Source organism: Leuciscus leuciscus (genome assembly GCF_965113295.1).
Source record: "Leuciscus leuciscus genome assembly, chromosome: 23".
NCBI lineage: Eukaryota > Metazoa > Chordata > Actinopteri > Cypriniformes > Leuciscidae > Leuciscus > Leuciscus leuciscus.
The window spans coordinates 18,624,702-18,647,230 of record NC_138747.1 but is presented as its reverse complement, the minus strand read 5'-3'; the positions used below and the strand labels follow the sequence as shown (position 1 = coordinate 18,647,230).

Genomic DNA, 22,529 nt, shown 5'->3' with positions numbered 1-22,529 from the left:
CAGGATATACACACTGAGCTTGAGGGTTAATCAAAAAACACTTTATTTATTCACACAGCGGAGGCAGAAACAAACAGATATACTATATATACTGTTTATGATGCATGATAATAATGAAAGTCCTTCTCTTGCAGATGCTGGTTCGACAGCGAACCGCGAAACACGAGGGAGAATCACAGGTAAGTTTGCTGCATGCCATTCTCAGGTGCGGAGGAAGATCAGGAGATGGCAGTAATGGATCTATTTTCTTGTTCAAGGCTAGACAGACTGAACTGAGGTGTGTGCTTATCAGATAGTGAGGTGTGTGTAGTGATATAGGAGCTGGTGACAACATACAACTCAGTAAGTCAGTAAGACTTTTTAATGCTTTTAAAAGAAAGATGCTCACCAAGGTTAAAAATGCAGAAAAAGTTTATTAAAAATACTATAATATTGTGAAATATAATTAAATATTTTTATTATTAATATATATTTAACTGTAGTCTTTAGTGTGACATGCATGATCCTTCAGAATAAAAAAAAAAATGTGATACATGTTTTCAGAATTCTACAATAAATAGAAAATTTGAACAGTATTTCTGTATATTCTTTATTTTGTAACATGCAAAAGTCTTTACTTTCACTGTTGATCAATTTAATGTATCAAAATGTAAAAATAAGGTGTAAAAATTCTATTAAAAAAAAGGAATAAGAGTATACTGATCCTAAACAACATTTGAATGGTAGTGTATATAACAAAAAAAGCATTATAAAAAAATTAATAGAACTGAAACATCAACTACAACAATCAAAACAAGGTTTTAGAATTCTTATTGCAGTACTGCAATGACCTGAAATGCAATTTTAATTCAAGAAAATAAATAATATTTTTGAAGCCCAAACAGTAGCAACGAATACACAAACTGATAAAATGAATAGGCCTACTTTAAATGTAGACATACATATCTTTGGATAAAACAGTCTGACAAATGCATAGATTTACTCCATAGTAGGGTGAACCAGGGAGTTATGTAACACAGGGTCAGTTGTAACACTGTCGGTTTGACCATAGACAGTATAAGAAAGGGTTTGACAAGTCAGAAAAGAGCTGTGGTGATGTCATCAATATCATACACTCACATCTCCATTTTGAGGTCACAGAAGAAGTGACATGTGATGTGACCGTGAGCAACATTTTGTTTATGAAAAAAAGAAAGAAAAAAAAAGTGTTTTTAAGGAAAGAAAGTACATTTTTTATGAAGATTATTTTTTTTTAACCTAGCAATCATTGTATTGTAGATACAATTATTTGACCTACATAACCCAAAGTAGCCGTTTCTCTAGTTTAATTTGATGCATTGCATTCATGCTAACTCCAAACCGACATGCTAAATCAGTTAGCTATTTTATGGCTGTTTGGGGTGGGGATAGTTGTGTAACAGTTCATTAAAAATATTACAACCAACAACTTATGAAGATTCCGATGAGTCCATCAATCACATCCTCATTTGAAGTCACATGAGTTTTTGTTGTTATGCATTGAGGGATTTATTCGGTAAATGTGTTTTCATGCGCATGTCTTCTTACAGGATTTTTTTTTTTACACTTTAACGCAGAAACCCACATAACATTTTCAATTCACTTAAATGGATATCCTGACTGCACATCTGAGACACTGTTTTTAGATGAACAGCTGAGCATTCCTCAGTGGTGGAGCGACCTCTGACGGAGCACGAGCACAGTGCGCGTTCACAGATCTGCCCACAGGCTCCTGACAGCTCGAGGCGCTTCCGACAAGCTTCACCCTGGGCCAAAGACATGAGCGATACATGGACAAAGGTGGACAAACAAGATAAAGTAAGTTTTACATATTTATAAATAAACTGTCAACAGAATGAACAACTTGGCAGCTGGTTCGTGAAACGAATAAGTTGGACAGAGAAGAGACTGTTCTCGTTGTTTGGCAGGGTGGGACTTTTCATCTCTACTCATGCATTTGATTACAAACATCTAGCACTACAGTTCACTTGAATTTGATGTTGTTGTAACGGTTAGGAGGATTCAACGCAGTCTTATGTGATGCAGAAGTTATGTGATTTCCCCCACTCTTTTTTATTAAACTCGTCTTCTGCACTTCCTCATTACCAAAGGTTTTAAGTTATGGACAAGAAAAAGTTGCAGTGTTTTCTGTGTCCACGCTGCGCTTTTTAATGGAGTAAACTTGTACTGAATGGACACAGGGCATTTCTTGCAGTTGAATATGTGCCGGTGTCCAGACTCCACGTTCCCTATGGTGCTGAGCTTTTTCAAAAATAATACACATTAGGTAAAAGTGTTGCTTACAGTGACGTCATTTTACTAAAATAATAAACAATTGTAGCCTACTCAGAGTACTTATCTATTGTGTAGCGAGCAAACACAAACGTTCTCATTAAGTTTTTTTCTTGGCTATTCGAAGGTTAAGGGAACGTTCAATTTGATCATTTTGCAAACATTATTGAAACGTTACCTTTGATTGTTCTCTGAACATTCTGAAACATGTTGTAACATTTAAGTATGTTAGATGGACATCCTACCGTTTCAGAATTTTTTTTTCCTTGAATGATGTAGGCTATAATAAATAATGTTTATTAAAGACCAGATAACTTTGAAAGACCGTTACTGGAATAATGTTTGTTGCCAGAACGTTTACTGTTTGCTGGGAAGACATTAAAGGACAGTGTATTTGCTCTGTGAAGCTCCTTACTCATCAACTGGAATAAAATAATAAGTGGAAATTATGAACATGAATGTGGGTGGAATATTTTCACCTGACATATATTTCTAGGCTAATGTTTTTTTGTATCCCTTTACACAGCGTGCTTTGTTTGAAATGGACTTTACCCTGAGTTTAGGACCTACTTCTGTGGATTTTCCCACTGAAAATGACACACAGCAACCGATAGATGTAGACACACCCGAACAGATTAATTGACTGGGTTTACATGCACAAGAAAATTCATGAGAATTTGGGTCATATTATTATTATGTTTGCGTACTGTAAAACGGCTTATGGCCAAAAGCTAAAATTACAGTTTCTGGAAATCTGACACCTGGCATATGCCTGTCAGTCCTAATAAAAAAATGTCCCCCTTGTAAACACTTCATTCAGAATATCAACTCTTTTATCTATGAAAATGTGCACACGTACAAATGAAAGTATTATAAATATATAAAAAAGTCTCACAACATACATTTTGAATGAGAATTAAGTTCATAATTTGTTAATTAGTTATTATTGCATCTTACGTAAAGCTGCAGTCTGTAGTTTTTTCCTTTTTGTCGCCATCTCTGTTCGAAATCTGCAATTGCAGTTATTCGCGGAATTATCAACTTTACGTGGGTTGTGCCATGGGCGTCGGAAGAAAAAAAAAAGTGGGTGGGTCCTCCCCCAGAAAAATGTTACTGGAGAAAATACCATTTCATGTATTCTGGTGCCTTTTAATTAAACAAGTAAACTAAACTCCACTTCACGTCGGGCGGTTCTTTGCCTCCACGTTGTGCATTAAATGCACAGCTATCTGTGGATTATCCCCCTAATACCATGGTCATTTGCCAGCAATGACAACTTAAAGCTGTTATTGATTTTTTCAACGCAATATTTGACTGGAAGGGTACAACGGGCGGTTACTTTCATCAGTTGCGGCTCGTTGAGAAATATAATGTAGCGATTCAGCGGAAATGAATTTAATTTATTAGGGAATTCCTCAAGTGGAATGGATTTGACTGACGGCGCTCTGAAAAGCGAACAGACAAATGCGCTGAATTAGAGACGGTAAAAGTGAGTGGGTATAATATCATTGGTCTTAAAAAGTGGGTGGGTCTTGTCCCACCCATATACAGTACAATGGTTCCGACGCCCATGGGTTGTGCCTCAGCACGGCACAGCACAGCGCGGATGAATCCAATGTTTTGAGGAGAATGTGCGGCTGTCAGTCACCGCGCCGGTGTGGAAACTGTCATTCGGAATCACAGATTCTACTATTTGGAAGTATGATCAACATAAGAATTTTCACAGGAAAATGTCATCTGAACAAGTAACATCTACTTTTGTTCTGACCAACTAAGGGAAAAAAGCTTTGCAGTAAATCGCGCTGATTAAATCCAACGATCGCTTATCATATCACGTCAAACCGTACAAATCATACTTTGTTCTCAAATTGTTAATGTTAATGTATTTATCCTTGTTTTCGCATGAGCCCGGTTGCAGTCTCTTTTTTTTCTGTAGCCACTCCGAAGTCCGAAGTCTTTTGTATTTTACTACGGGTGAATCTCCAGTTGTCACTGGTGATTGTCGTTTGAACCTTTCTGGATCCGTCATCAAATTGATACATTTAATTATATCAAGTGCTGTGAGAAAAGGCTATAAATCTCCACCTCCAACATCCTCACAGGCAATATAGCCTACTAGCCGAGACTCCTTCTTTATATGTATAGAGATGTGACGTAATGACGCAAAGACATGCTCGAATTTCCTGCGGAAATCCACCAGTACCACTGGAATTAAAAACATTATTACAAGCTTGCCGTTTTGAATCGATCTAAGGCAAGCAGATAGTTTTGAACTCTGGCTGGTTATGAACTTGCTCAAACAACAAAAAAGTTACGAACTGCAGCTTTAACTGGAATATAGGTTTAACCAGAATATGGACTTTAATTGGAAAATGTGCTTGTAAACATGGAGAAATGTTCTCTGAATGGCCCCTGAATGGATTCATTTAAATACAACTTGAGATTTATAATCAGCTCTCCAAGTCTGTCCGCACCTGTTCTCTGATTTGCTGAGTGTGGTCAGTCCTGCTCTGCTAAATAAAGCCTTTGCCATCAAATGCAAAACAGAGAACTCTGTAGTTTGTGCTCATGCTCCTATTGTTCCTATTGTTGTGGAAGAGAAGGAACAGGGACATAGAGAGTTTTTCCAGGATGATGTTAAAATAAGTGGTGACTCAGAGGTAGTCTGATTCTGGACTCATGGAAAACATTATATTGAGGAGAAATATGTTTTATCGTTCCTGTTTTGAATAGCAGTTGTTATTCTGAAACACAATATGCTTTGCTGTCATTATATAATGTGAACAAAACAAAATGACTCAAAATATTTGTTATTAACTTATTTTATCTGAGGTTAACAATGGCCTTGAACATTTTTTTCTCGCTTCTGTGTGTTCCAGTGAGCTGTTGTTGCGAAACACTTTAGTTTTGAATCCAATAATTTGGTTCTGAATTAAACAATTTATGAAGGTAATTTGTAATAGATTTCATGAACATGATAGTGTGGTATATTTAACTATTGGCATTTAACATTTCTGGTTCTTAGACATAAAAAAAAAATTCAAAACTTGAAGTTTGTCCAACATGCATTAGAGGAAAATTCTGTCATCACAAATCACACACACACACACACACACACACACACACACACACACACACACACACACACACACACACACACACACACACACACACACACACACGCACACACGCACACACGCACACACACATTACTTAAAGGTGGTATCAGTGATTTCAGGCCCAAAAATATTTTTATCACATTCATCTAATCTTTCCTAACGATCCGCTCTGAGATCTGCACACAAAAACAAATGGTTTAGCCAAACACTCAAAACCAAAACAAATAGTGTTCCAACCAATCACCGACAGGGGGAGGGTGCTGTGAGGTTTTGTGCTCGTGCATGGCTGCACGCGAAGTCAGAGCTGAAGAAAAAGCTGGCTCAAAACCTCACAGCACCCTCCCCCTGTCGGTGATTGGTTGGAACACTATTTGTTTTGGTTTTGAGTGTTTGGCTAAACCATTTGTTTTTGTGTGCAGATCTCAGAGCCTAGGCTGCCTACAGAGACGCGTTTTTTTGACGGCATGCTTATGGGGCGGGTAGCTAGCGGATCGTTAGGAAAGATAAGATGAATGTGATAAAAATATATTTTTGGGCCTGAAATCACTGATACCACATCAAAAAACATTTTCAGTTAGAAGTGACAATTTAATCATTTCTGGGGGAAAAAGTCTGACTTTTTCATTGGTAGTATTTCATGTATTATGTATTACTGTAACAATTGAATTAACATTAACAAAGATCAAGAAATACTGTATAAGTGCAGTTCATTATTAGTTCATGCTAAATAATGTAGTAAAACTGTAAAGTGTTACCACCTTAATTTTAATAATCAGTCATTGTCAGTGTCTCCCTGACACTACAATACACAAAACAATACACTATATTTATAAAACAAACAAACAAACAAACAAACAAAAACTTATTTTGGCAATTCCAAAATGTTAAAATATTTTTTTTATGATGGATTATTCATAATTTAAAATGGAATGGGCATACACCACATAGTTCAATGTGAGTATACGGTTACTATGATTATGAGCTTAATCACGTTAGTTTGATCAAAGTATTGCATTTACATGAGGTAAAGTTTAATCGCAATATTGCCAAAATCCTATTATAATCGCGTTATGAGGGTGCATGTAAGCGCAGTGTCAATGATTATAATGGGTGGGCGGGACGAATGAACTATTCGTCAATGTCTTGCCCTGGAGGCAGTCATATGCAAATGTACTTGCCCGTGTGACGTCACAATATCCAAATGAGTTGTTTTTGGAGCTTGAATAAATAAATGCTTTATTTATAATGTTTTAAGCTATGAAACTTGCAGGATGTTTAATGGTACAAAGACTGCTTATATGTCAAAAGATCAAAGCAAATTTGATTTCTCATGTCATGATCCTGTTAAGTAAATAAAAAACAACCCCTGTAACATAAAACTGGCAGAAGCCGAATGTTCTGTTATGCAAGTGTCAGCCGTATCATGACACTTATCAGTCATGACTGGAAATCACTGACACATATAAATGAGTGATTCAGTCATCAGTGAGTAATATTATCAAATTAATAAAGCATTGCAATTTAATAATCAAAGGTGTCCACAAATCATTCATGAGTGTAAAATGAATGATTAGGTTAAATTAATCAGTAAATCTGTTGGTTCTATGAATTGATGAATTGAGCCATTTGATTAAATTGACCTGGCAGTGGTGAAACTGCTTTTAGCAGTATGAGCTGCAGAGCGCCGGCTCACAGATTGCCTCTCTTTATTCTCTCTCTCTTTTGCTCCCACCCACTCCTCTTACTCCACCCTCCCTATCGCTCCGTTCTACTCTTCTCAGTGCACAGGCCAGTCGATAGAGTGAGCAGAACAAGACAGGGCAACCTTGAGCAGGTGTAAAGGACAATTTCCAGAAAGACACAGGCTCCTGTGTGTGACCTCTCGTCTGTCTCCCCGGCTCTGCTTTCACCCAATGCAGAGATCATCTATCAGGTGCTGTAAGTAGCTCTAGACTTCTTTTATGTGTCTTACTCGCAGTTTTAGCTACAGCTGTCCGTACACCCTATTACGGGACCATCAGTTGTGCTTCAACCTGCTGCTGTTACTGTAGATGTTCATGGGATATGTCACAGATGGACATTACATCTTTGGTTTCCTACATTGTTAGAGAGACTATAGAAATCCTAAATTGAAAACAGACCAGATGTGAGTGTGTTGTACTCTGGTGTTTAACTGATATCAGTCCTGCTGTGAAATGTGATATATCTGCAGTTTGTTTACAGGCCACTTAGGCACTGTTGAGTTTTTGTGTTTCAATTATACAAGATCACGACTGTTATTAATAAAACTACAAAAAAAGACATTACAATACATACAATACACATATCATTACAAAGATGTAATTGCCTATTTAAGGACTTCTAAATACCATATAACATAATATATAATATACAGGCCTAGCGCTTAAGGGATTTCAATGTTGTCATGCCACAACATTGCTCATTGTGTAATGAAGGAGGTTAGCATACTTTTTTTTTTAAACAAATATATTCAGAGGACTGTGATCTAAAGATACTTCAATTACTGTAGCATTTTAGAAATGTTGTCTGTTTTCTTAAAGGGATAGTTTCCTCCAAAATCTGTTATAACCTCATGTTGTTTCTAACTGTATGAGTCTCTTTCTTCTGCAAAACACAAAAGAAGATATTTTGAAGGCTATTGTTAACAAAACAGTATTGGTGCCCATTGATTTCCATTGAATGAATGAAAAAACACATCTCAAAATATCTTCTTTTATGTTCTACAGAAGAAAGTAAGTCATATAGTTTTGGAATGACATGGGGGTTAGTAAATTATAACAGTTTTTTTTTAAATGAACTATCACTTTAACTAGTATGATTTAGCTGAATAAATCTTTTTAGTTATGTAAATTCTTATTTCACAAACTTGCTGTTTTTTTCCAGTAATTTTGTCTCCACAAAGAATAGAAGGGGCAGGAGCGATTGACAATCCCTGACAGCGTAAAAAATTAGTTTCAACAAAATATTAAGCAGCACAAATGTTTTACATTGATAACAATAAGAAATTATAGTCATAGTCATAGTCATGATGAAGACGATGCAAAAAATTCAGCTTTGCCGTCACAGGAATAAATGACATTTTAAAATATATTAAAATAGAAAATAGTTATTTTAAATTGTAATAATATTTCACAATATTAATGTATGTTTGATCAAATATATGCAGCCTTTGTGAGCATAAGAGACGTCTTTCAAAAACATAAAAAAATCTTACTCACCCTAATCATTTAAACAGTATAATATTTATTCTAGTCAGGTTAAAGATGTATTATTTGATAAAGAAGTGAGACATTGCAGTAGAAGTTACTGAAGTTACTTTATCCAGTATAGCTTATTTTGGCCAAATGCACCAAAAACCGAAGTTATCTGGGATATTATATTTGTTTCTCTTTTGTTTTTACTTGTAGGCAACAGTAAGGGACATTGTAGCAGATCAGATGATCACCTTTATATGCACTGATGTCATTTGATATATGAGCATAACTTGACTTGACCTCTTAATCTTAGATCCCTGCCCAGCTTACCAGCACACATCACGTTTTCTTCTTCGTGCTACTGTATGATTGTTGACATCTTCTCTCATATTCCAGGTCTCATATAACTACATCATCTTTGAGGAAAAATGTTTCCAGGAAGAACTTTAATGACCCATAATTTGTAACTTTTCATTTGCAGAGGTCAGAAAAGTGCATCAGTCCAACAGTTAGGAAGTTTTTTATTATTATTCATGTCCTCAGGTTAACGTGTAACACGCACCCAGTCCACTCTTTGTTCAGTATGATTTACATTGAGGTGAAAACCTGAACAAACCACCTGTCAGAGAGAAAGGGAGGGGCTAGACAGATAGAGGTGATGATGTCATATTTATGACTCTGAGCCATTTAGTCTTTAGCTGGAGTTCAGAGCTGTGTGGAGAGTCAGTGTTCGGTTTCAAGTAAATAAACTTTACCGTGATTGTTGCCTCTCATTTTTGGATTCACATTGTCCCTGTACATATTTAATGAACTTTATTGTTGTCCTAAAGTCTCATATGGCCATTTAATATATATATTAAAACAGTTTTAATTGAACCATTTTATCTGCAGAGCCTTAAAGGAACAGTTTAAAGGAAGAGTTATGTCATTATTTGATTGTGTTTTTATCTTTCCAAACCTATATTCTACAGTGTTGGGGTACAAGTAATGAAAGTTACGTAATCAGATTACTTTTTGCAAGTAGCTAGTAAAGTAATGCATTAGTTTTAAATTTATAACAAAATATCTGAGTTACCGGTACTTTATTTCAAATAAGTAATGCAAGTTACTTTGTTTTCTCGTTTATTGACTGGTACCTCTCCAGTCCCCATGAGAAATAGGGAGTAAGTGCATGTACACATGATGGTTATTGTAGTTCTAGACTAAAGGTGAGCAGGCATTTACTCATCTGACTTGCACAAAAATAGATTCAGTGTCCCTTAAAATGAATAAAAACAGTGATGTGCTATTGCTAACTTAGAATATTACGCAAACTGCAATAATTAAACATGTTAAATTACACAAATATACTTTATGTATTTCATCTCACTTTATTAATCAATGTCTTCGCTGCTGAACTGCGATGATCCAATTCAGCCATAAGCAAAAATTACTTTAGATTAAATTTTTTTAATTTTTTTTATTGCATAAGTAAAAGATTTCTTTCAGCTGCTCCTTCTTCTGTACAGGCGTGAATTTGCATTTGGTTTGAAACAACAGAAGATATCAGAATTTTCATATCTTTAAGCTAAATCGTGTAATTTTGAAACTACCAAAATATAATAATAATGCAAAACAGGTTTCCACAACAGTGCTTATTTCAACTGCATATTGCATCATCAAAGTTTTATTTACTGTACATTGTTTGTACTTTTATGATTTATTTGTCCTTTTCAGTCTGAGAGAGTGGGTGCAGGACGGCTCGTAGGCAATGGTGATTGTTTGTATAGTCGGCACACATGATCAGATATAGCAGTGATAGGAGAAACTTATCTATCACCTGTTAGGCAGAGACAGAGTTCTTCCCTTAGATCTCTTTTAGAAACACCTGATCTTGCTGTTGAGAGCCAACATCATGACTACATGACCTCAGACTGTACAGACGTGTTTGAAAAAATAATTTAGCAGTTCTTATTTAAAGATTATGAATCATCAAGCAGAAGGTAATGTATTATTCCTCATACATTTTCAATTTTCTGCATCTCTGCATGATGAAAGTATAGTTTTTGAAGGATAATATCCTCCAAAATTGTTATTTAATCTGGTTTTGATTGTGCAGAGCAGACTGCCTTATTGCACTCATTTATATCAGTATCCAACCACACCTTTGTTGGTCTGAACTTTCATGGTTTATTGCCGGTTGCTATCAAGCTACCTGATCTGACTGAGGCAAATTAGAGGAAAGGATTCTTGTAACTGACAGTAATTTACAGAAAATTAGCATATGCTTCCTTGTTTTCTTAATGTGTTTTCTTTGCTCTGATTGTTCTATGTGAATCTTTCTGTTCACTGATAGACTGATACTATATCAGCCAGGCTGGTTAATTTTTGGATATTTGACCATTTTGAGATGTTTGGCATTAGACTTTTCACATGCTTTATATTGCCAAGAGAGTTCATTCTCCTTAATTTCACTTCCAAAATCTATCAATGGGCTTTTCAATTCATAAAACACATGCAGTTTTCAAATATTTGTATCTGCCTTAGCAGCTGTTGCCATCTGCCATATTGCCAGATGAGTTTAGCTCTTTTCTCATGTAAGTTTTCAGTGGACAGCTGAATAATTTTAAAGAGAATTTTTGACAAATTATTCCAAAATACAGTAAATCATTATTGTCAAGGCACTAATAATACTGGCACAAGAGAAGATGTTATTATATATTTTTTTTATATGTTATTATGCAGTATATGTTACTTGATTTCACTTTTTTTTTTTTTTTTTTTGTCTTTTTAAATGTCTATGCCTCATTTCCTATCATTAAGTTGCATTATTTTAATACTGGCATTATATCAAGTTTCTGCCACCTCAAGATATTTTGGCATTTGGCATTGGTCATTTGAAAACTATATTGGTCAACTAATATATTTGATCAAGGTGAGAGAGAATAGGACAATTACATTAACTTTGACAGGGTTTATTAGGGAAAAATGTTCAAATGATGATTTTCCCTTTGAACTGCATGTATATGCCTCAACTGGCTGATTCTCATTGAGCAGTTTGTAGGAAGTTGTTTGATTTTTGCATAGCACTTATTTTTATGGAAATAAATTTTGTATGGAAAGTTACAGTTAAAGTGTGTCCTGTAGCAAAGAAAAGTGGATTGAGCTAAATTTTTAAATAGTGATTATCCTTGTAATAATTGTTTATCTCATGACTAATTCTTTGTGACTTGGGGAATTATGATAATGTGTTCTTTGTGTTGTTTACAATGTGATTTATACTAGAATATTAAGAGTGAGACTGGAGGGACACATGTAAACAAACTTTGGCAATGTTGTAAGTAAACTTAATCATTGGTGTTCAGTGGAAAAGGAACACTGTATATTTGCATATAGACATCTTTGTGTACGTGTTTGCATGAGTCCTTAATTGCCCATAAAAGCCCACTGACAGATGCATCATGTGACCAAGCCTCGCGTTCACAGTCCTCAGGTCTCCTAGGAAACGGTCGGTTCAGAGTACACGCTGCTTTCAGCCAAACACATGCTTTATGAACATTGAACTTGCCCCTCCCCCTAACTTAAGCCGTAATTCAAGTGTGTCCGTTCTGATAGGCTGAAAAAAGACTTTCTTTGTTCCTCCTCTCTCTGCCTCTCCCACTTTCTCTGGTTTTATCCATAGACTGTGGTTTTATCACGCTCTCTCTCTTTTGGCCTCCCTCTTTCTCCGAGAAGAGGAGAGCCCTAGAGACTATGTGAAAGGACACACGTAGGCACCTCCAGCAGGAGTTTGGTTGGCAGTGAGTCCGGTTTTGTGTACAGTCACCTTGAGGTTGTCTGTAATCTCTGGCTAAAAGTGAGAGTGACTTAAAACCTTGATCAATATTTAAAAATCAACAACAAATATAGTGTTCAAATTTGTTTTGGAATGCAAAGTTTGTATAGAGTGCTGGCCAACCCTGGTTCCCTTGATGAAAATCCTATGGGATTTTCCATTGGATTTTGGGTTATTGCAGAAAATAAGCTCAGTTACTCTGTTTATCATTCTTACATGTTTTGTTCATGACGATGAGCTTCACAAATTAACACAACCTTTATGAATATTGAGGTCTAAATACAATTGCCAGAAGTAAAAAGCTAAATGTAGACTATAAACAAACTACACCATGGTGACTTCAACGTCACCAACATCAAGTCTTTATTTAAAAAATATTTTCTCTGAAAGTTTGAGTTAGAATAGTTTGCAAGAGTGCAATTATAACAACGAGGCTGTGAAAGTGAACTAGGAGTAGTTGAGTTTACCTTTTCGGCATGATGACGTTTATTGTCCCAGACAATCTGTAGCCCCGTTATCCACTTTTTAGCAACAGGCTACAGGGGATGATGTATTTTGTGTCCTGAGCTTGTGTTAACCACAGACCTTATTACAAACATTTAAGCTAAAACGCATTAAAAAAACCCATTGACTTCATGGCGATAGAACTGAAAATACTAAAATGGTAAATGGTTTTGGTCTACAAAAATGCGTCATTTATTTTAATGGGGCATTTATAATATTGACACAAGATACCTAGAGAGCTTATAAGCGGTATTATAATTGTTGTTCTTGTATCTCTTATAAATCTTTTTGTATACTTTTATTAAATAAGGAGCCATTAAATTGATCAAGAGACAGTAAAGCCATATTATAATGTTAAAAAAACATTTCTATTTCAGATCAATTCTGTTCTTTTGAACTTTCTATATATTAATGAATCGTGGGGAAAAAAAGCAGCACAACAGTTTTCAACATTGATAATAATAAGAAATGTTTCGTGAGGATCAATTTAGCATATTTGAATTATTTATGGAGGATCATGTGACTGAAGACTGGAGTAATGGAGTAAAACTGTTTTTACTGTATTTTAGATAAAATATTGTTGCTTTGGTAAGCATATTCAGTTTTGTATTAAATATCTTAAATATCTGGAGTCAACGTTTGTTGCACTGGTTGCTTTGTGGGATACAGTATTGTGTAGAGTGTGCAATGTGCACAATTTAGCAATTTTACTGTGGGTCATCTGGGTTTTCTATGCATATAGAAAATGTGCATACTGTGTATAGTATGCATAATATATAATAAATGCTTGTGTACAGCATACAGTAGTATGTTAGAATGCTGTTCTGATTCAGATGTAAGCACTTTTAAATGAGGCTTCTCTGTTTTCATTACAGTTTTTTTGGATTGCTTACACACTAAAATTAAAAGTAGTACACTATTAGCAAAACCTTACACTCAAGAAGCAAAACATCAGCCCATATTTGCACAACTATAAGCACATTGTCAACCTCACACTTGTTGCAAAACTCTACACACAGTGATTTGCAAAACACTAAACACACTTAACATACATTACACACAAAAATCTATCATGAAGTCACTTCCTTGCAATACCAAAGCACTGACTGTCAAATTACCGCACCGTCCAACCAATTGGTTCAACACAGTCATCAGGTGTGCAAACACTTGTTTGCTTAATTGTAGACACACCAATCAGGTGTATAAGCACTATAAAAAGCAGCAGGTGAGTTCATCAGTCTTCAAGCACAATGGAAAGAGTCAGAGAAAGAGTAAAACGAGGAGGAGGAGGAGGACGAGGAGGAGGAGGAGGAGGAGGAGGAGGAGGAGGAGGAGGAGGAGGACGAGGAGGAGGAGGAGGAGGAGGAGGAGGACGAGGACGAGGAGGAGGAGGAGGAGGAGGACGAGGAGGAGGAGGAGGAGGACGAGGACGAGGACGAGGAGGAGGACGAGGAGGAGGAGGAGGAGGAGGACGAGGACGAGGACGAGGAAGGGGAGGAAGAGGAATCAACAGAGGAGGAATCAACAGAGGAAGAGGAAGAGATGGAGGCCATGCTGGAGGTAGAGGAAGAGGAAGAGGAAGAGGAAGACAAGAAGGTGCTCAAAGAGGACCGAATCTGACAAATGAGATCCGCGCAACACTGGTTGTGGTGGTGGTGGCGCAATGGATAAGACACATGCCTTTGGTGTGAGAGACCCGGGTTCGAATCCACTGTGAGACACCAATGTGTCCCTGAGCAAGACACTTAACCCCTAGTTGCTCCAGAGGCGTGCGACCTCTGACATATATATAGCAATTGTAAGTCGCTTTGGATAAAAGCGTCAGCTAAATGAATAAATGTAAATGTAAAAATGGTTGACCACGTTGTCAACCACGGCCTGACGCTGAGGGAGGCTGGACTGCGAGTACAGCCAAATCTAAGCCGATACACAGTGGCAAGTGTGATAAGAACATTTCGACTGGAAAATAGGTATTTGTACTGTATTCTATGCACTCAGCACTTCTGTTACCTTTTCCTGTGAAATTACTGTACTATTGTATACTGTTTTTTTTTTTCTACATAGGATTGAGGGTCAGGAACGACAAGGGGGAAGGCCTCCTATGTTCACAGAGCAGCAAGAGAGGGAGATAGTAAACATGGTTTTGGCCAACAATGCTATAACACTCAATCAGCTCCAAGCTAACATTGTCAATAACCACGCCACTTTCAACGATATCCATCAGGTCTCAACATCAACACTGGCACGCATCCTAAAAAAAAAACATATTCAAATGAAGCAAATTTATCGAGTGCCTTTCGAGCGCAATTCTGAAAGGGTGAAACGACTGCGGCATGATTATGCAGAGGTATATTCACTTTAGCAGTGTGATCTTGCATACTGTCTCATAATCTTTTACTGTACTGTAATATGTATACTAGATCTACACTGAACTACACAATTTTGCCTGACACTGTTCTTCAGAGAGTTTTACGAATGGATGGAGAAGAGATCCAGCATGAGTTCATTTACGTAGATGAGGCTGGGTTCAATCTGACGAGAACACGAAGGAGGGGAAGAAACATCATTGGCCACAGGGCTATAGTCAATGTCCCAGGGCAACGTGGGGGTAATATAACACTCTGTGCAGCCATTACACAGAATGGGGTCCTCCACCGCCATGCCCATATGGGCCCTTACAACACAGCACTCATACTTACATTCTTGGACCAATTGCACAACATAACAGCAGCAAATCAAATCGATCATATGCAATACATTGTTGTCTGGGACAATGTGTCTTTCCACCGCTCTGCTCTGGTTCAGAACTGGTTTCAGCAACATCCACATTTCACCGTCCTATATCTTCCACCATACTCTCCATTCCTCAACCCTATAGAAGAGTTTTTCTCGGCATGGCGGTGGAAGGTATATGATCTCCGTCTCCAGGCTGAGGTACCCCTCATCCAAGCCATGGAGGAGGCCTGTGACCAGATGGAGGTAGCAGCAATGCAAGGATGGATTCGTCATTCAAGACGTTTCTTTCCAAGGTGTCTTGCTAATGACAACATTGCCTGCGATGTTGATGAAATTCTCTGGCCAGATCCAGCTAGGCGAAGAGACAATGTCTAGTTTTATTTTATTTTTTTTACAGTAAACTTACAGTACAATACGTAAAGTGACATTTTGTTACAGTATTATGAATCTCCATGTCAACATTTTGGGCGTGTTGAGAAATAAATGAGTTTCTTCAGTCTGCAACATTGGTCTTGTGTAGTGTTTGGTGAATTTACATTATATTTGTACTTTGTTGATGGTAGCCTACTCTAATCATAGGGAAGTAGAAGTGCTAAAAGTGTTTTAGGTTTATCACAGCAGAGTGTAACTCGTGCAAACAGAGTATAGTAATGTGAAACGTGTGTGTTTCATATGGTAACAAAGTGTGCTTTTTAAACAGAAGTGTATAGTTTTTACAAGAGTGTTTAATTATGCAAAGGATCTGTAGTGTTTTGCTAATTGGGTGTGTGGTTGTGCTAATTGTGTGTAGTGTTTTGAAAACACGGGCCCTGTTTTGAAAATTGTGCTTAAGCAATCCAAAAAAACTGTAATTGTTCGAAGTGTTTGTTTAGATCTGATTCATTTTTTTTTAAATCACGTTTTTGTTTTACTTAATTTCTTTGCAGAAAAGGGTCAGATAAAAATGCTTGGCTTATTGCACAATTAAATAAAAAAATATTGTATGTTAGGATAATATCCAATTTAACCATTTATGAGTACATTTTGCTAAAAATCTGTTCACTGTTCACAAATATCTCCAATTCATTCCTACATTCCTATTGGATGTTATGTAAAGCTTGTCTGATAAAACAACAGTAACAAAGAAGGCAGAGCTTAACTCTGTTGGAGGAGTGTTATTAGTTCAATCATATTTTAGCATTGTCATAAGCTCATAACACGTCCTTTACTAAAATTCCTTATTAAACATGATATATTCTCACCACAGGGTAGTTGTTTCAGAATGTCATGACTCAAAAAAGCTGAATTATTTATAAGTGTGTCATGTCATTTGATATTGGATCTGATAGACATTTTCACTGGAAGATATCAAGCTGAAAGTAACACTGCTGTCGTTCCGTGAGGGCCTATCAAGTTTCAGTAGCACAATACAATCAATGGCCTGCTTTCAATGAACATGATCTGTGCCCTGAGCATCATTGTTTTCATACGCACTTTTCATTTAACTGGATACTGACCGGGGGGGGGGGGGGGGGCTATTTTCTTATAATCAGTTTGTTAATATCAGTGTACATTTCTCTCTTTCTGTCTGTCTCCACCAGGTCACATGAGGACGTGTGCTTCCACACCCATTCTCTGATCCAGGAGAGGCAGCACATCATTCTGTCGAAGGCCTCAAGCACCCATCACCCTGAACCCCAGCAGGCCTGTCACACTGTCTCACTGTTCTCCTCCTCAGCCCTCCCTGGAGCCCACAGGGCCCCTCGCCCTCCATGGAGAGCAGGGAGAGGGATGCGGGACCCTCGCCCAGGAGATCGGCCTCACTCCTGGGAACTTGAGGGAGGATCCACTGCCAGCACAAGGCTTCCATGATGTCTCAACTCTCACAGGTACAGGAAGGGGTTTTGTTGGTGTGCGATTGTTCCCAGGTTGCATCTGTTTGCTGTAGTGCCAACTATATGCTAATGTACGTTTAGCAGATACACTACCGTTTAACTGTTTGGGGAACAATACTTTTATTCAGCAAGGACCCATGAAATTGATCAAAAGTGATAGTAAAGCTATTTATAATGTTACAAAACATGTTGTTCTTTTAAACTTTCTTTACATTAAAGAATCATGGAAAAAAAGAAATTAAGCAGCACAACGTTTTCAATGTTGATAATGATAAGAAATCTTGAGCATCAAATCAGACAAAGGCAGGAAAAATGCCGACAAAGGCAGGAAAGGTAGTACAAACCATAGTGACTAAGGAAGTACCTATGTGTGCTGCTTTCTAATTATAGACTATTCTAAAAGCTCAAGAGTGTTTGCTGTAGCTTTATAGCTATATTAACACTCAAATATGATTTTTAAATCATCTTCTTGATTGAAACTTCTCAGCCATTATGTCAAGTCAAGTCAAGTATATTTGTATAGCGCTTTTCACAATACAGATTGTATCAAAGCAGCTTCACAGTATTAAATTAAAATAATACAACAAAGTTTGTTTCAAGAGGAATTTATTGATTGATAAAATTAAATTAAATATCCCCAAAATATCCCCAACAGAGCAAGCCAAAGGCAACAGTGGCAAGGAACCGAAAAACTCCATCAAGTGACCTAATGGTGTCCTAAAACTCCATCAGGTGACCTAATGGAGAAAAAAAAACCTTGGGAGAACCCAGGCTCAGTCGGGGGCCAGTTCTCCTCTGGCATTTATGAGCTACAGGCCGGATTGTAGTTTGAACTGTAAGATTATATGAATGCCTGGCTGAAGAGATGCGACTTTAATCTAGTTGTAAACTGGGAGAGCGAGTCTGAGCAATGAACAGTATCAGGAAGACTATTCCAGAGTTTTGGAGCCAAATGTCAAAACGCTCTCCCTCCTTTGGTGGTTCTGGATATCCTAGGTATGACCAAAAGCCTTGAATTTAGTGATCTTAAAGAGCGCGATGGATTATAGGGCGATAGAAGATCCGTTAAATAGACAGGAGCTAAGCCGTTTAGGGCTTTATAAGTCAGTAGCAATACCTTGTAATTAATACGGAACTTTATAGGTAACCAATGCAGTGATGATAAAATTGGTGTTATATGATCATATTTTCTTGATCTCGTAAGAACTCTAGCGGCGGCATTTTGGACTAACTGTAGCTTGTTTATTGAGGATGCAGGACAACCAGCTAATAAAGCATTACAGTAATCCAGTCTCGAGGTCATGAATGCATGAACTAACTTTTCTGCATCAGAAACTGATAGCATATTACGTAGCTTAGCAATGTTTCTAAGGTGGAAAAAGGCTGTTTTTGTAACATATGAAATATGATTTTCAAAAGACAGGTTGCAATTGAGTATAACACCCAGGTCTTTTACTGTAGTGTAGAGGATAAAGTAACAGGACATCCTATGATGTTAAAGTTGTATTGTGCGAGGTTTTGTGGGCGGTTTTTTGAACCGATAAGTATTACCTCTGTCTTGTCTGGATTTAATAAAAGAAAATTACGCGTCATCCAATCTTTTATATCTTTAACACACTCTGTCAATTTGGAAAATTTAGCGTTTTCATCCGGCCGTGATGAAATATATATTTGAGTGTCATCAGCATAACAATGGAAACTAATTCCATGTTTCCTTATAACATTTCCAAGTGGCATCATATATATTGAGAATAACAGAGGGCCTAACACAGATCCCTGCGGCACTCCATAGTTTACTGGAGTTATGATCGATTTTTCTCCATTTAAATAGACAAAATGGTAGCGGTCAGATAGGTATGATTTGAACCAGCTTAGTGCTTGTCCTTGAACACCAGTATAATTTCGTCATGCTCGTACCCATACGTCACATTTAAGCCGCTATAAGTAATGTAGACCTAATATTTTTGATTGACTAATAATATATAACTCTAGCTTTTTTTGACTTGGAAAGACAGCACATCATGCTGGAGTTGTTGTGGCCTCAGCTCAGATGTTTTCATGTCCACACTGTAATTTTAATTTAATTTATTAATCTGTAGCCTTTTTTTTTTCATTCCATCAATGAATACAATCTTCTAAATGATGTAACATACATTTACCTTAAATAACTAATTAGATATTTTCAGATCAACTTATTAAATTAACATTTAGAGTTGTGAAAGTAAATGGTTGTCTTTCTGTTTCATCACACAGATCTGTGCTCCAGTGTGGATCTGCCAGAGGTGGAGATCGTCAGCTTGCTTACAGAAGAATTGCCCAAATACACTCTGCGGGCAGACCACGTGTATGGGTACGAGCATGACGACTGGCTGCACACACCTCTGCTGCCACCAGAGGCCGCTCTTGGACTTACACAGGAGCAGATCGATGAGACACTCAAGTACTTCTGTGAGTCCACACCTTTCTCCCATAATACAGCCAACTGCCAGTGCTGGTTCTAGACTTCTGGAACTGTCAATGCGTTCATAAAAACCCCCAAATGACCCCCAACCCCTTAATCTGTTCTTTCAGAGCAGTTTCACTGTCAACACACATACAGAGAGTTTAAACAGTCAGTAATACTACATTTCTTTCATTTCTTTCGCAGCTCTATATGCTTTTAGCTTTACTTTTTTTAAATATTGCGCACGTCTGGCAGGAGACTGTATATTATAACAGTCATGTTACAGTACATGATTTGACTGATTTTGATGTTATGTACTAGAAAGGGCGTCAGCGTCCCGCTTAATAATTCTGGTGCATAATCCTGGTGGTCCGGGGGCCCTACGCAACTTGCGTACTTTGGCACTGCCTACTTATTTTCCATTTCTGGTAAATCCAACAACTTTAAAATTTTTAAGAAAACTTGGGAGTGAAAAGAAAACAGGGAATTAGAGATAGATAAAATTTCAGCATCATTAACTCACCTCATGTATGTCACCACAATTGATGATGTCAGTCATGCATTTTGGCTGTAGTGCAATGACAAATGAAAGATAGTTATTTAATTTGGGAAACAACATGTTGTCTTTATAATATCGTATACAATGATATATTAAAATGTATGCCAGTACGTCAGCTTACTGTACCAATTACAGGCTCTAGTGCCACTGCTGACCCTGCCAAAGCAATACTGTAATCCAAGCCACATCCCTTCCTCTTGGAGCACAGATGCAAATGCCATCAAGAGGATTAGCTCCTTACTGCTTAAGGATAATGAGACATTCTGCTGTTCTCAGTGGCTTCTTTCTCTATGGCCTGGCAAACTGTCAGGCGCTCTGACGTTACACCAGCACTGCAGTATCTATCTGCTGACAGACAGGCGTTCTTTGAGATTTAATGGGATTGAAAAAAAAATCATTATTTTGTCTCATGGTTGTGATATACAGTACATTCATTAAATTAATTGTGTGGCATCATAAAACTATCTGTGATAGACCACACATACCTGCTGGACTCTATACACTACCGTTCTAAAGTTTGGGATCAGTTTTTTTATTTATGAAATGAAATGAATAAGTTATAAAGAAATTAATACTTTTATTTAGCAAGGACATATTCAATTGATCAAAAGTGACACTAAAGACGTTATAGTGTTACAAAAGAAACATTATGTATTGTGAAAAGAGCTAGACAAATAAAATTGCATTTAAATGAATCCATTGCTATTTCAAATAATTGGTTCAAGAATCCTAAAAAAAAGTGTCACAGTTTCCAACACTGATAATAATAAGAAATGTTTGTTGAGCACCAAATCATCATATTAGAATGGTTTTGTGAATGATCATGTGACACTGAAGACTGGAGTAATGATGCTGAAAATTCAGCTTTGCATTACAGGAATAAATTACATTTTAAAATATATTCAAATAGAATTTTAAATAGTATTAATATATATGTTTTTAACTGTATTTTTGATCAAATAAATGTAGCGTTGACGAGCAGAAGAGACTAAATCTTACTGACCCCAAAGTTTTGAACTGTACACTGTAAAAAAATATAGGATCAACAAGTATACAAGATAAATGATAAATTATACAAGATTCAACTAATTTTATAAAGTCAGTTTAATGTAATTTAAGTTGAAATGACTTAAACATCTAAGTTTGTACTTAAAAAATGTTTTTTTTTTTTTTTTTTTTTTTTTTTACAGTGTAGTGTTTATTTTACCGATTTAAAATGATGGAAAAGGAAACAGATTGCTCTGATGGACTTGCTGCTAATTTAGCTCTAATCCGTTTGGCATTGAAACGTGTTCTCATACCTGCCTGCAGTGCACTGATCTCTTTACGCGGGCTGTAGCCCAAACACAGCTGTTATTTCTAGCCTAATTATCTAAACACGTTCACTTCAAGCCTGTATTCTATCAGAGATTTAAATTTTGTTATTTATAGTCTTTCTTTTTTCACTGTATTTGCCATTTTGCTATGGTTATCATTTCACTGAAGGCAGATTAGGGATATTCATGGTACTGTAAATGATTGGCTTGGCAGAAATGAATGACCTTAGACACCTGTGTTTCATTCCGAGTTAGAAAGCCATCTAGCCTCAGACAAAATGTAAAATTAGAAAATGTATGTGTTATCAAGTGTGTTTCACTAACATCTGGTAAGAGGACAGTAGATTTGACTTAGGAAGTAGTTCTTTATTTTTCATATTTCTTATTTCTGCCATCATCACCCTAAGCAAAATTGATTAGGTTATAGGCCTATTATTTAAATTAGAATCTGTTTGCTTTTGTCCAGTCTGGAAACTGTTGCGTGTTTAGCAGGGTTGGGGAGTAACGGAATACATGTAACGCCGTTATGTAATCAGGATACAAAAATCCAGTAACTGTAATCCGTTACAGTTACGTCAAAAAACGTAGTAATCAGATTATAGTTACATTTTGAAAAAAGGGGGAATACTTTCAGGATTA

The 22,529-nt window shown here is 36.8% G+C and overlaps 1 long non-coding RNA gene across 1 annotated transcript; it reads left to right on the top strand.

Annotated features, from left to right (window-relative positions):
- Positions 1-1,660: 1,660 nt before the first annotated feature.
- LOC309488210 lies at positions 1,661-17,470 on the top strand. The gene is made up of 3 exons (XR_014202052.1): positions 1,661-1,836; positions 7,211-7,367; positions 17,279-17,470. It is a non-coding gene; the product is annotated as an uncharacterized lncRNA (long non-coding RNA).
- The last annotated feature ends 5,059 nt before the right edge of the window (positions 17,471-22,529 follow it).